Source organism: Ambystoma mexicanum, chromosome 10 (genome assembly GCF_040938575.1).
Source record: "Ambystoma mexicanum isolate Mex_15411 chromosome 10, UKY_AmexF1_1, whole genome shotgun sequence".
Lineage (NCBI taxonomy): Eukaryota > Metazoa > Chordata > Amphibia > Caudata > Ambystomatidae > Ambystoma > Ambystoma mexicanum.
Window position 1 is genome coordinate 212,888,137 of NC_090932.1, and position 11,025 is coordinate 212,899,161.

Here is an 11,025-nt window from a genome sequence, read left to right on the forward strand (position 1 = left end):
CTCTTTCAGAGCCACCAGAGTGCCAGGGGACCACTCAGGTGGTGAAAGTGCGCGGTACAAATGTCCTTTAACATTAACATTAACATTAACATGAGTGGCTGTTTCAATGTAGTGCAAGCAAAAATAAAATAAATTGCTCTGCAGGCAGTTTACATTCACTGTCATTCACATCGTCAACTATAACTAACATACAAACAGTGAAAGATTTTTTCTTTACTTTGCAGCCTGTGCATGTGTTCCTTTCACAAAGTTCTCCTCGACACAAACTCTTTGTAAAAGCTCAAAAAGAAAGCGGTCTGGCAGTATACGAATTAGAAAGACTTTCTGGCACTAGAAGGTTTTATTGGTACGGGTGTTAAAAAAAATTGCAGGCTCGATTTGAGACCATTGTAGTTGTTCTCAATGCAATGGAATCACAACAACGTGACAAGCAGGCTTGTAAAGAAGCCAGAGGACTTCTCCGAAATATGCAGTGCTATGAGTTTTTGCTAAATTTGCTAAGTATGTCAGCAATTCTGAAAAAGACTAATCTGTTATCTGAATAAATTCAGAGAAAGGATCTTGATTTCCCAACTGCAAGTGAACTAATTCAAGTGACAAGAACTGTCCTCGTCGACCTTTGACAAGAATGCCATTGAGTGCAAATAATCAATGACGCAACAGAATTGGCAGAAAAAATGTGCTATTGAAACAGATGAAGACCACGACCGAAGAGCTTTACCATTAAGGCAGCACCAACTGAGCAGCAAACTAACAGAATACTTTGTTGGTACTTTGTAGGGAAGAGGCCTGGACCTTATGAGCACTCTGAGGATAGAATGCCACAGACTGAACGGTTAAAGCAAGAGGTGTTTTTCTCGACCTTGGATAGGTTTGTAAGAGAGTTGGATGCTCGTTTTATAAATAACATGGGTCTTATCAAGGCTGCCGACATGTTCAATCCAAGGGCTAAAACATGTTTTGACTCATCTGCAGATGTTCTTGCTGAGCACTACCTAGGGCCCCAAGTAAATTATGCTGAATTGCATTCAGGCCTTGACACTGCAAGGAGCTTTTTATCTGACAAGACTTTAGCAGGTATTCACTCTGTCAGGTACTATCTCAATACATCACCAGGAGGCTTTTCTGAGGTCCTAAACCTGTTGGATCTGGTCCTTACATTGTCGTTTACAACTGCAACAAATGCAAGGTTGTTCTCCTGTTTGAAAAGAGTTAAAAACTATTTGCGAAAAAGATGTGGAGACAAGAGATTAGTGATTTATTGGTAATGGCATGTGAACCAATGGAGGTTGACGAGGTAAATTTGAGTGATGCAATTGACAGATTTGCTGACATGCGGCACAGGAGGAATCCTCTGAAAAGATGAAACATTATGTTCTTTGACACTGCTAGGTTATAGCTTAATTTTCCAGGTAGGTCCTTCTTTTCAAGACACGCAGACCTAATCAGCACCATATACAGTCTTAAAAATCATCAGCTACTCTCATACAATACCAGCCTCTTCTATGAGGCTGGTATTGTATGAGAGTATTGTGGATGACTTCATGGTATTCTCATGAAGTCTGCCATGATACATCGCTCATGCACTACAACCAGTTTGTGTCTTACATTCAAAACACTGCATGGTATGCTGAGGAGTTTTGTCAGCATCCTATTGTTTACCATTAAGCTAAGCAACAATGGACCATTACATCAGAAACATCCCATTAAGAAGGGCACCACATACACTTACAGCCAGTCATGTGTGTCCTAAAAATGGCAGCATCTGCCACACTGACATCATCCTAAAGATTTTCATTCTAAGCAACAGCGAGACATTCAATCAGTATTTTCCTGTGAAGTCAGACAGGCACTACTAGTAGCACAGCCACAAGCATCTGCCAACTACCAGTCTCTTAGAATTTGAATAACCTCTATCAGAATCTTCTTGACAAGTAGTCAGCCAGAAGCTGCAGCACAGCTGGAGTTTTGTGTCATTAAAACATTTGCTATCGCGCCTGGCTCTTCTTCATCTCCAGTCAATGAAGCAATGATGGACCATCTATGCAGCATCTTCCTTTTAAGCCAGTCACCAGCTCCACCACAGCTACAGCTCTGTCTTCAAAATGCCACAATGACAGCACTGTATCCTTGATTTGTAGTCAATCAAGCAATGATGAGAAAAACCCAGTCAGTGTCTTCTGTTAAAACCAGCCAGCCACCATCCACATCACAGTCAGTTTTCTGTGACATCAAAACAACACCTCCCATACTTGCAGTCTCTTCTCTGCCAAACACTTGCAGCTCCACTACCAGAGTGTTGTGTTTTGATCTGTTGCCATTGAACACTCACAGCCCTCCTCTCTGGTTTCCGGTCACCAAAGCAAAAACCTGCCTTCCAGTCAGAATCTTTGCCTTACATGAGGAAAGGCATGCACCATTTGTTCCGCAGCCCAACTCTTTTGCCATTGAAACAGCAGCACCGGACACGTCTGTCAAACAATTGTTCTGCTCAATCTGGTATGAAACTACATTTTAAGTATTATGATCAGAACAGCGAAGGAAGAGCAACTGTTGGGCATTACCCAAAATATATACAATAGTACTAATTGTTGGAATGTGTACCATTATGGAGAGGTGCAGGGTGTAGAGGACAATGAACATCTAGGAACAGAAATCTAGGCATATAAAGAGTGGTGGTGAGTGTGGGTGTAATGCAAAATGCGGCCAGGATTTTTGTTCCCGTAAAATATGGAGACAGGAGTCATGAGGCTTTTGGTACTGAAGTTGGCATCACTCAGTAATGCACTGTATGCCTTGAACACATTTTGAACTATTCTGTTGGCAGCCAAAATAACACAAGAAGTGTTACACCAGAAGCCTCACAAGAGTACAAGGAGGAAGATGGAGTCTTGATCCCTGTTGTCTGGATGTGAGTATAATACCTACCCATCCTTCCAATGTGTGGTTTGCACGCAGATTACGTGAAGTACTCTCCTTTCTGGTTTTGGGTGAGAATGCAGCACTCGAATGGCAATGCAGAAGCAATGCATAAGTGGAATAACAGGTTTCAATGTTAGTAATCGGGTTTTGTAGCGCACCAAACTTCTGCAGACCTTGTATGGTAGGATGTGTACTTGAAGCAAACACATTATACTTGTTTTGAAAGTGTGAGAGTGTGATGCTAGTAATGTATAGAAACAAAAACTTGAAATGTTTTTTCCTCTTGAGTTATGCAAGCACTTTGAAGAGATACAGGAAGATGATCAGGTAGCAGTATTTGCCAATGCACTAATCAAGTCCATTTTAAACTTAGCTGTACGTTCTGAAGGAGATGAAAATCAGAGACGTCTGGCTGTTTTGTACAGGAGTAATGAAGTCCATGAAACAACTGCAAACAGTACAACACAACACTGTTGAATCAGAAGAAAATGGGGTGAGTGTCACAATCATTAAAAACTGTGGATGCCATCGGCTAGAAGAATACATGTTCTCTGGTGAAATATTCTCGCTCCCCCCTTTTATCCTGGCTTTCCCCTACCCCCATACCTGCCTGTGATTTTGCTCTGTAGTCCTGTTGAAATAACAGGGCGGATCCACATAAAGAGGGGATTTGGCTTCATACACTTCCCATGGCAACATGGGCCTTGACACACTGCTACATATGATGGTTCATTCTTGTATGAAATGTCACAATGCAATATCGTAACCATATTTTTCTTAGTGTACTGAGGGATAATGCTGTATGATGACACATTCTGTGATGTCACATGAGGGTGTGGTCAAATGGCATCACTTCATGTGATGTCACACAGGGTGTGGCCAAATGACATCACAGCCTGTGATGTCACTCTTGGGGCGTGGTGTTGTGATGTCACTTCCGCTACCCCTGGCATTTTGGTGAAATGACGTCCCTGCACACCCTTGAAGTCAATCCCCATCCTGCCCCCACTCTCTTCTGTGCTGGCAGGATTTCCTCGAAATCAGAAGCTTCACTGCCCCGCTCGCCCCGCTGAGCTCCCCTTTTCTCCCACACTGCCTCCCTCCCCTGCCCAAAACATTCCCCCAAGTGCCCCAACCCCTCACCACAGAGACACTGACACAAACACACTCACACTTACCTGCTAGCGGGCTTCCCCCTTTCCCACCACAAACATTTCCCCTTTTCTCCGACACACACACATCCAGGTACAGACAGACACACAAACATACCATTTTGTGTTTGATTTTTTTTTTTTTTTAAGAGATTTTTTACTGTGTACCACGTTTCCACCGGGGAAGGGGTCGAGGTGAGTTACTTCCATTTACGAAGGGGCTGGAAGAGGACATTGTCTCCGTTGTGAATATCATAAGTGGGTGCAACTCAGGTTGTTAAAGTGCCCCCCTGACGCAGCCACTTTAGACAGAAATCCGCTACATTCCTTAATTCAATCGTTCCCTTTTCTGTGAGTAAATTCATTCGGGCCGGGATCCCAATGAAGTCATTGCAAGTTTGCTGAGAGGGTGATCCCATTGCAGTCTATGCGGCGCACATGAAGGTGAGATGAGGGGTACACTTGCCTGTGTGCGTCATGTGCATTGGCGAAGCTGTCCTTAGATTCTCGTGTCGTATCAGAGGCTGACCGGCCCCCGCAGGGGGCACTAGAGGGACAGCCTACATAGCGGGCTGTCCCCTCTGGCCACCCCCTTCCGGTTGCTGGGCATGCCTCTCCTCTTCCTCCCACCTCAGCGAGGCGGAAGAGGTGTCCCCGGGGACCTGGCTTCCGGTCAGATCTCCCCGGGGACACTTATAAGGGTGGGAGCGGCAGGCCATCAGTCTTTTGCCCTGCAGCTCCCGCCTAGTGTTAATCAACGGAGTTGGTAAGTATCGGGGGGAGGGGAGAAGGGTCTGCTCGCTGGCCGCCGCGCCAGCTGGAGCGGACCCGAGGAATGCAGTATCTGCTGATGCATACGCCGTTCAGCGCTGGGGCCGACCGTCATTCATCCCCCCCTTCACAATCTCCTTTTGTTTTTAAATTATGGATTGCGTGGTGGGGACGCGCCGAACTGGGGAGGTCAACCGTGTTGCCTTAGGTAATTCAGGGCCGCCGAGTGCTGCATAGCCGATCGCGTGGCACAGGCTGTAATTGTTGTAGCTGGTATGGAAAGGGTCGCCGGTTCGCGTCTGTCCCCTGATTTTTAAATTAATTAATTCCAGGGCCGCCGTGCCTCGTGGGTACACAAAGGAATTTTTTACCACAAAGGAATTTGTGGCGTTTTGGTTTGTACTAGGGCCGCAGTTAATATCAGGGCCTCCGTGCCTCGTGTGTTCGTAATGATTTTTTACCACGAAGGCATTTTTATGGAGGGTTCGGTCTGCATTAGGGCCATCGTCCTGCAGTTCTGTGCCGCGTGTACGGAAAGCAGATTTATATGTTCCCAATTTTATGTTTGTTTAGCACAGCCACCAGTGGCTCAAGTGGTAAGAGCTTGGACGTGTTATGCTGGAGACCTGAGTTCTAATGCAAGGTGCGGAGTCTCCTGGGCACGTTCGTTTTTATTATGGCGCGCCGCTGTTTATGTTTGTATCATGGCCGCAGTGAATATTAGCGCCGCGTGCATGTATCAGGGCCGCCGTGCCTCATGTGCCACCAGGAAAGGTTTTATCTAAAAGAAAGTTTTGGGGCATGTTCTGGCTGTTATGGGATGGCTTTCGAAACGGGGGATGTTAACAGGGCCGCCGTGCAGCAGGGTAATGAAGATGCCTTACATGGCCGGCTCTTTGTATTATTAAGGCGCTGTGCCGCGTTTATATTCAAGAGCCACACGTATCGGGTCTGTTGAAGTAGTTTGTATTATGGCCACCGTGCCGCAGTGATGTGCTGCAGTTATGTGCCTCGGGTACTAAAGCCTCCAGTGGCTCAGGTGGTAAGTCCTTGGTTTTTGAGTGCTGAGGACCTGAGGTCTAATCCCCTGTCTGCTATCTCCAGGGGATGTATTGCCGATTATTATGTTCCGCATTTTATGTTTTTGTGCCGCGTTGTTCTGATTATATAATGGCGCGCCGCATTTTATGTTTGTATCAGCGCCGCATGCATTTATCAGGGCCACCGGGCCTCGTGTATCCACTGGGGAAGATTTAACGGATAGGATCTCCGTAGCCCAGTGGTTAGCTCTTCGGTTTAAGGCATGTTCTGTCTTTATTGGCCGCCGTGCCGCATTTGTGTGCCTCATGCGTTTGTGCCGCGTTTATTTCAAGGCCGATTTTTATGTGGTTTCTGTTTATAGGATGGCCTTCGAACTGCTGGGATGTTAACAGGGCCGCCGTGCATCAGGGTAGTAATGATGCCTTACATGACCGGCTCTTTTTATATAAGGCGCTGTGCCGCGTTTAATTTCGTGAACAAAGAATTTCTGGTGTTTGAAGTAGCTTTTCAGACTTTTGCATCCCGGCGGGCCAAACTCAAACTTTTGCATCCTCCGATACCCAGAAGGTTCATAGCACTATAATAGTCCCAAAAATATTAGTATCTAACCTGACGAGTGGCACAGCGAGTAGAGCAATGCTTTGACATCCATGCCAGAGTCTGCTGACGTGGGTTCCGATCCCGGCGGGGCAGCCATTTGTCCTTCCGGGCTCGATGGAGGAGCGCCACACACCGTGGGTAGTGGTGGGACAGCGCACAAAGATCCGAGGGTTCACAGCACCATAGAAGTGTGAAATTATTATCTAAATTGGTTGGGGGTTCGAACCAAACCGCAGCGCTCTGTACAGGGGGGTTTGTAGCCTTTACAAGCGCCAATTGTCTCGCCTGTCTAGTAAACAGGAGATCCTGAGTTCGGTTCGTTAGCAAAGCCGCCAGTGGCTCAAGCGGTAAGGGCTTGGGCTTGTAATGCCGGGAGACCCGTGTTCTAATCCAATGTCCGGAACCTAAGGGGCATTTTAAAAAGATCATAATTTTTCATATTGTACGATAGCTGTTGGGCCGCCGCGCCAGTCGTACGCACGTTTCTTTAGCGAGATTTTAATATTCTGGCACGCATATATCTTAAAATGTTTAAGAGGCCGCCGCGCCACGTGCAAGGAAATGCTGGTGGTTGGTTGTAGTTGGTCATACGATAGTTGTGGCCGACGCGCCACTTTTAATAAAATGCGGGTTGTAGTTTATATAACATACGATAGTTGGGGCCGCCGTGCCACTGGTAATTATTGCGGTGCAAACCCGTCTGTTTTGGTTGTAGGCCGTGGAGCTTATTTGAATGTTTAGGTGCGTACATATTTCAAACTGTTGGCGCTGCCTCCGCGCCACGTGTCATGGGATGCTGGGTGTGTGTTGAATCTACGATCGTTCGTTAATGATTGCTGTACAGCCGCGGTGCAAACCTGTACCTTTAGGGGTGGTAAGATGTGGTGCAATTTTCAATGTTTAGGCACCACGGGGCCGCCGTGCCACGTGCAATGAAATGGGCGTTATGGTTTATCTGACATTTTATCTTTTTTTTGGCTGCCGCGCCACTTGTACCGCTCGCCGTGGGACATGTCGGTGGGTTTGGCATGCGTTTATTATTCCGCGCCATTGTGAAGGATAAAGAGTTTTTAGAGTGGATTCATTTATTTGGCGTATGTTATTGGTCCATCTGTTTCGAGTGATGAAAACAGGGTGGGGGCGTTAACTGGGATTACACTATATTGCAAGCCAGAAGGGAAGCTCAGTGGGTGCAGCGCTTGCTGAGGCGACCTGTAGATTCTCTACAGGTCGCAGATTTGAAACCCGAGCAAGTCCGAGGCTGCCTTTCACCCTCACGAGGTGGATGAATAAGGACCACCTTTGGTTGGGGGAGGTATAAACGAGGCCTCGCGTTTAGCACATGTTTGGTTATGTGTGGCTTTATATCAGTGTGCCATATAATTCAGCCACTTTCCTTGTCTGGCCGCGATTGCGGAATATTAACTAGTGTGTGGCGCTGCATTGCTATGTATGCCCACTACCCTCTTTCAACAATGGGACAAGCACCGTGCATCGGTATATTTCAACCACGCCGCAAGGGTGAATGGTTGGTGTTATGCCCTCATGCTGCATCGGTCAGAGACACTGGGTTCAAATAAAAAACCGTCATTGCATGGACGATTGTGTGTTACTGCTTTGGAGTGCCATGCAAAGGTGTCTTAGCCGCTCATTACAGGCACATTGTCCCGAGCACCGCAGAAGGGAGTGCAATTCCCAAGCATGTTAGACTGGTGTCCTAAGTGTGGCTTTACTTGGGCAATGTCTCATATTTCAGCGCAATTTCCTTGTCGGGTCGTGAGTACGCTGTATTGCTAACTATGCCACCCCGCCACCCAGACAATGCCGTCTGTCAGGCATAAGTTTACCATGTTGCCCCGTGGTTCCCTGCTCTCCGGGTAAGGCTGCATCGATCGGTGGGGCTCTAACTGCCATTGATGTGGGGTGGATACTGGAAAGGTTTGCCGCATGGGCATAGGTGGGGCAAGTTAGCTTATGTTTCCTTCCTTCGTTTTTACTTTCCTTCGTTTACTTTCGGCCGTAGCCCCAGCTTTCAAAAGAGATGGAAGTGGAATTTATAATGTAAGGTGGAACGAATGGATCTCAGAGCTGCCGCCATAAAGCATAAGTTTAAGGTCAAAGATTAGGAACCTTTTGTGGGATAATACGGTTTCAGGCTTCAAGGCTGAAAGACAATGGATCCCGGCAGGGACAAACTCATCCTTTTTATCCTTCCGAGGTCGATAAATGAGCACCACACGCTGGGCAATAATAAGCAGCGCTCAGATACCGGAGGGTTTGTAACGCTATATAAAATGCTAAATTAATTTATTTTGAGGGTGCAGCCACAGTGGTTAATGGTGCGGCACAGATTTTTCGGGACCATTTGGTGCAGCACCGAGGTTCACATCCTTGTGCGGCAGTCACTGTTGATGTTCATGAAGCGATTGTTTTGTTAGAAGAAAAGGGACCAGTCAGCAGCCTGTCGCCTAGGACACCATTTTTAGGTTCGGCGTCCTCTTGGTCTTTGTAAATTCAAGGGGTTTACGATTTCACTTTGGCTGGTGGCCAAGCTGCCAGGTATTATGGCTGAACAATGTAGTTCAGGCAGGCTGGTCGCCTTACTGGTCGGCTGGTGGGATTAAACAATGATGGTGTTAGGGGCTCATAAAGGGAGTTGCAAGAAGGGCAGAACAAAAAACATAATGGTCCTGGAGATGTTCCCCATTGTAGTCGCATTGTTGTTGTGGCCTAGGATTCACAAGAGGTTTCGGTTTGGTCCGACAACAATGCAGTAGTCCAGGCCATTAACTTACAGTCTGCTTCTTGCCCAGCAATGTTGAGCTTGCTCAGAAAACTAGTGGAAGTATGTTTATATCATAACATTGAATTTAGGGCTCGACATGTGCCGGGCACTGCAAATGTTGCTGCTGACGCTCTTTCTCGCTTTCAGTGGTCCAAGTTCCGGAATGCCCACCCGGAGGGCAAGCTTGAGGGAGCACAGTTCAAAAAGGAATGGTGGCAGTTGGTGGTGTGGACAGGGCACTCGCAGAGTTGAGTGAGCGCTCACTCATGCCCGGATTAAGATGCAGATACCAGCAAGGTATGGTAAGTTCAAGAGGTGATTTCTTATCTACAGTGTGAAAAACAGACCGCGGAGGAACAGGTACACACTTTAGTGGTTTGGGCGCACTCAGAAGGATTGTCAAAGAGTTGGGCGGCGTCGCACCTGGCGGCGGTTGCCTTCCACTCCAAGTTGGAGGTGAGGGGTGATCCCACAAAGGGGTTTTGTGTGCGCTCGGCATGGAAAGGCTGGGCCCGTTCGGAGCCAAGGTCTGAGGACGTGCGCAAACCAATTGACTTTGGGTTAATGGTGAGGTTGTTGGCCATATTACCTAGCATATGCTTCGGCGAATACGAAACGGCTCTATTCAGGTTGGCGTTTGCATGGGCCTTTTTTGGGGCCTTTAGGATTAGTGAGCTAGTTTCTGCATCCAAAAAAGACACATCTGGGGGGGGACATTGCTTTGGGTGATGTATCCCTGTTCCACAAAGACTCAGGTGGAGGGGTCAGTATATGGTTGAGGAAAAGCAAGACGGATCAGCAAGGAAAAGGTTTTCACATATGCCTACATGGGCCCCCCCCCCTGGCGTATTGCTGCCCTGTGCACTTTTTCTAGAGGTTATACAAATAAGAACTACAAGCGCTGGCCCCCTGCTAACCCACGTCGACACTTCCCCCCTCTCTGTATTTCAATTTCGCAAGGTGCTGACAATGGCCTTGAAGGCCTTGGGAATTCAGGGGGAGGGGTGGTCTACCCATAGTTTCAGGATAGGCGCAGCTACCACTGCCTTTCAGCAGGGCATGTCTCCACGGGCGATCATGAAGGTGGGGAGGTGGGAGTCGGGCAGTTATCGATTGTATGTCCGCCCCCAGTACAGTGCATTCCCAGAAGAATACTAGATACCATGAGCACTCAAGGGCCGGGCTGGGTAGTTGGGCGGGTTGGATCCTGGGGGATCAAAAAACTTATGGTGCGGTATGCTTTTTCCCCGCAGATGACGCAGTGTGGTTGATCGGCCACTCATTTGTGACACGTGTAAAAAAAAAAAAAAAAAGGTAAGCGATGGACGATCGGCCACAACCTGGGATTCAAGGGTACCGAGGGTGTGTGTGGCCGGCACTCCTGGAATGGGGTGGCATTCCTTGCTGCCTGCTATTCGCTGGGGACTCCAGGGGAGGCGGGCACCAAGGCGGTTAAGTCATTTGGGGGGCAACAATCCGGCCAAGTTAGGTCGCGGACGTTTGCCCACACAAATACAGGTGACGTGGCGCACGAGTTACCTGGTGTGAATCCCCACCCACCCACGCCTGATAGTAAAGTCTTGGGGCAAACAAATCAAAGGTCGGTAAGATTTTGAGTGTAACCAAAAGCGTTGTCAGCCTATGCCAGTGGCATATATGGGACAGTGTCCTACTAGTAGTAACCAGTGTTCTCCGGGTAGTACCCAGAAGCGTTGTCAGCTTGTGCCAGTGGCAAATATGGGACAGTGTCCTACT

At 47.6% G+C, this 11,025-nt stretch overlaps 1 long non-coding RNA gene across 1 annotated transcript; it reads left to right on the forward strand.

Moving 5' to 3' along the window:
- The first annotated feature begins 4,776 nt into the window (after positions 1 to 4,776).
- Positions 4,777 to 9,534, forward strand: LOC138491286 (uncharacterized). The gene is made up of 2 exons (XR_011275987.1): positions 4,777 to 4,839; positions 9,418 to 9,534. It is a non-coding gene; the product is annotated as an uncharacterized lncRNA (long non-coding RNA).
- Positions 9,535 to 11,025: the final 1,491 nt, after the last annotated feature.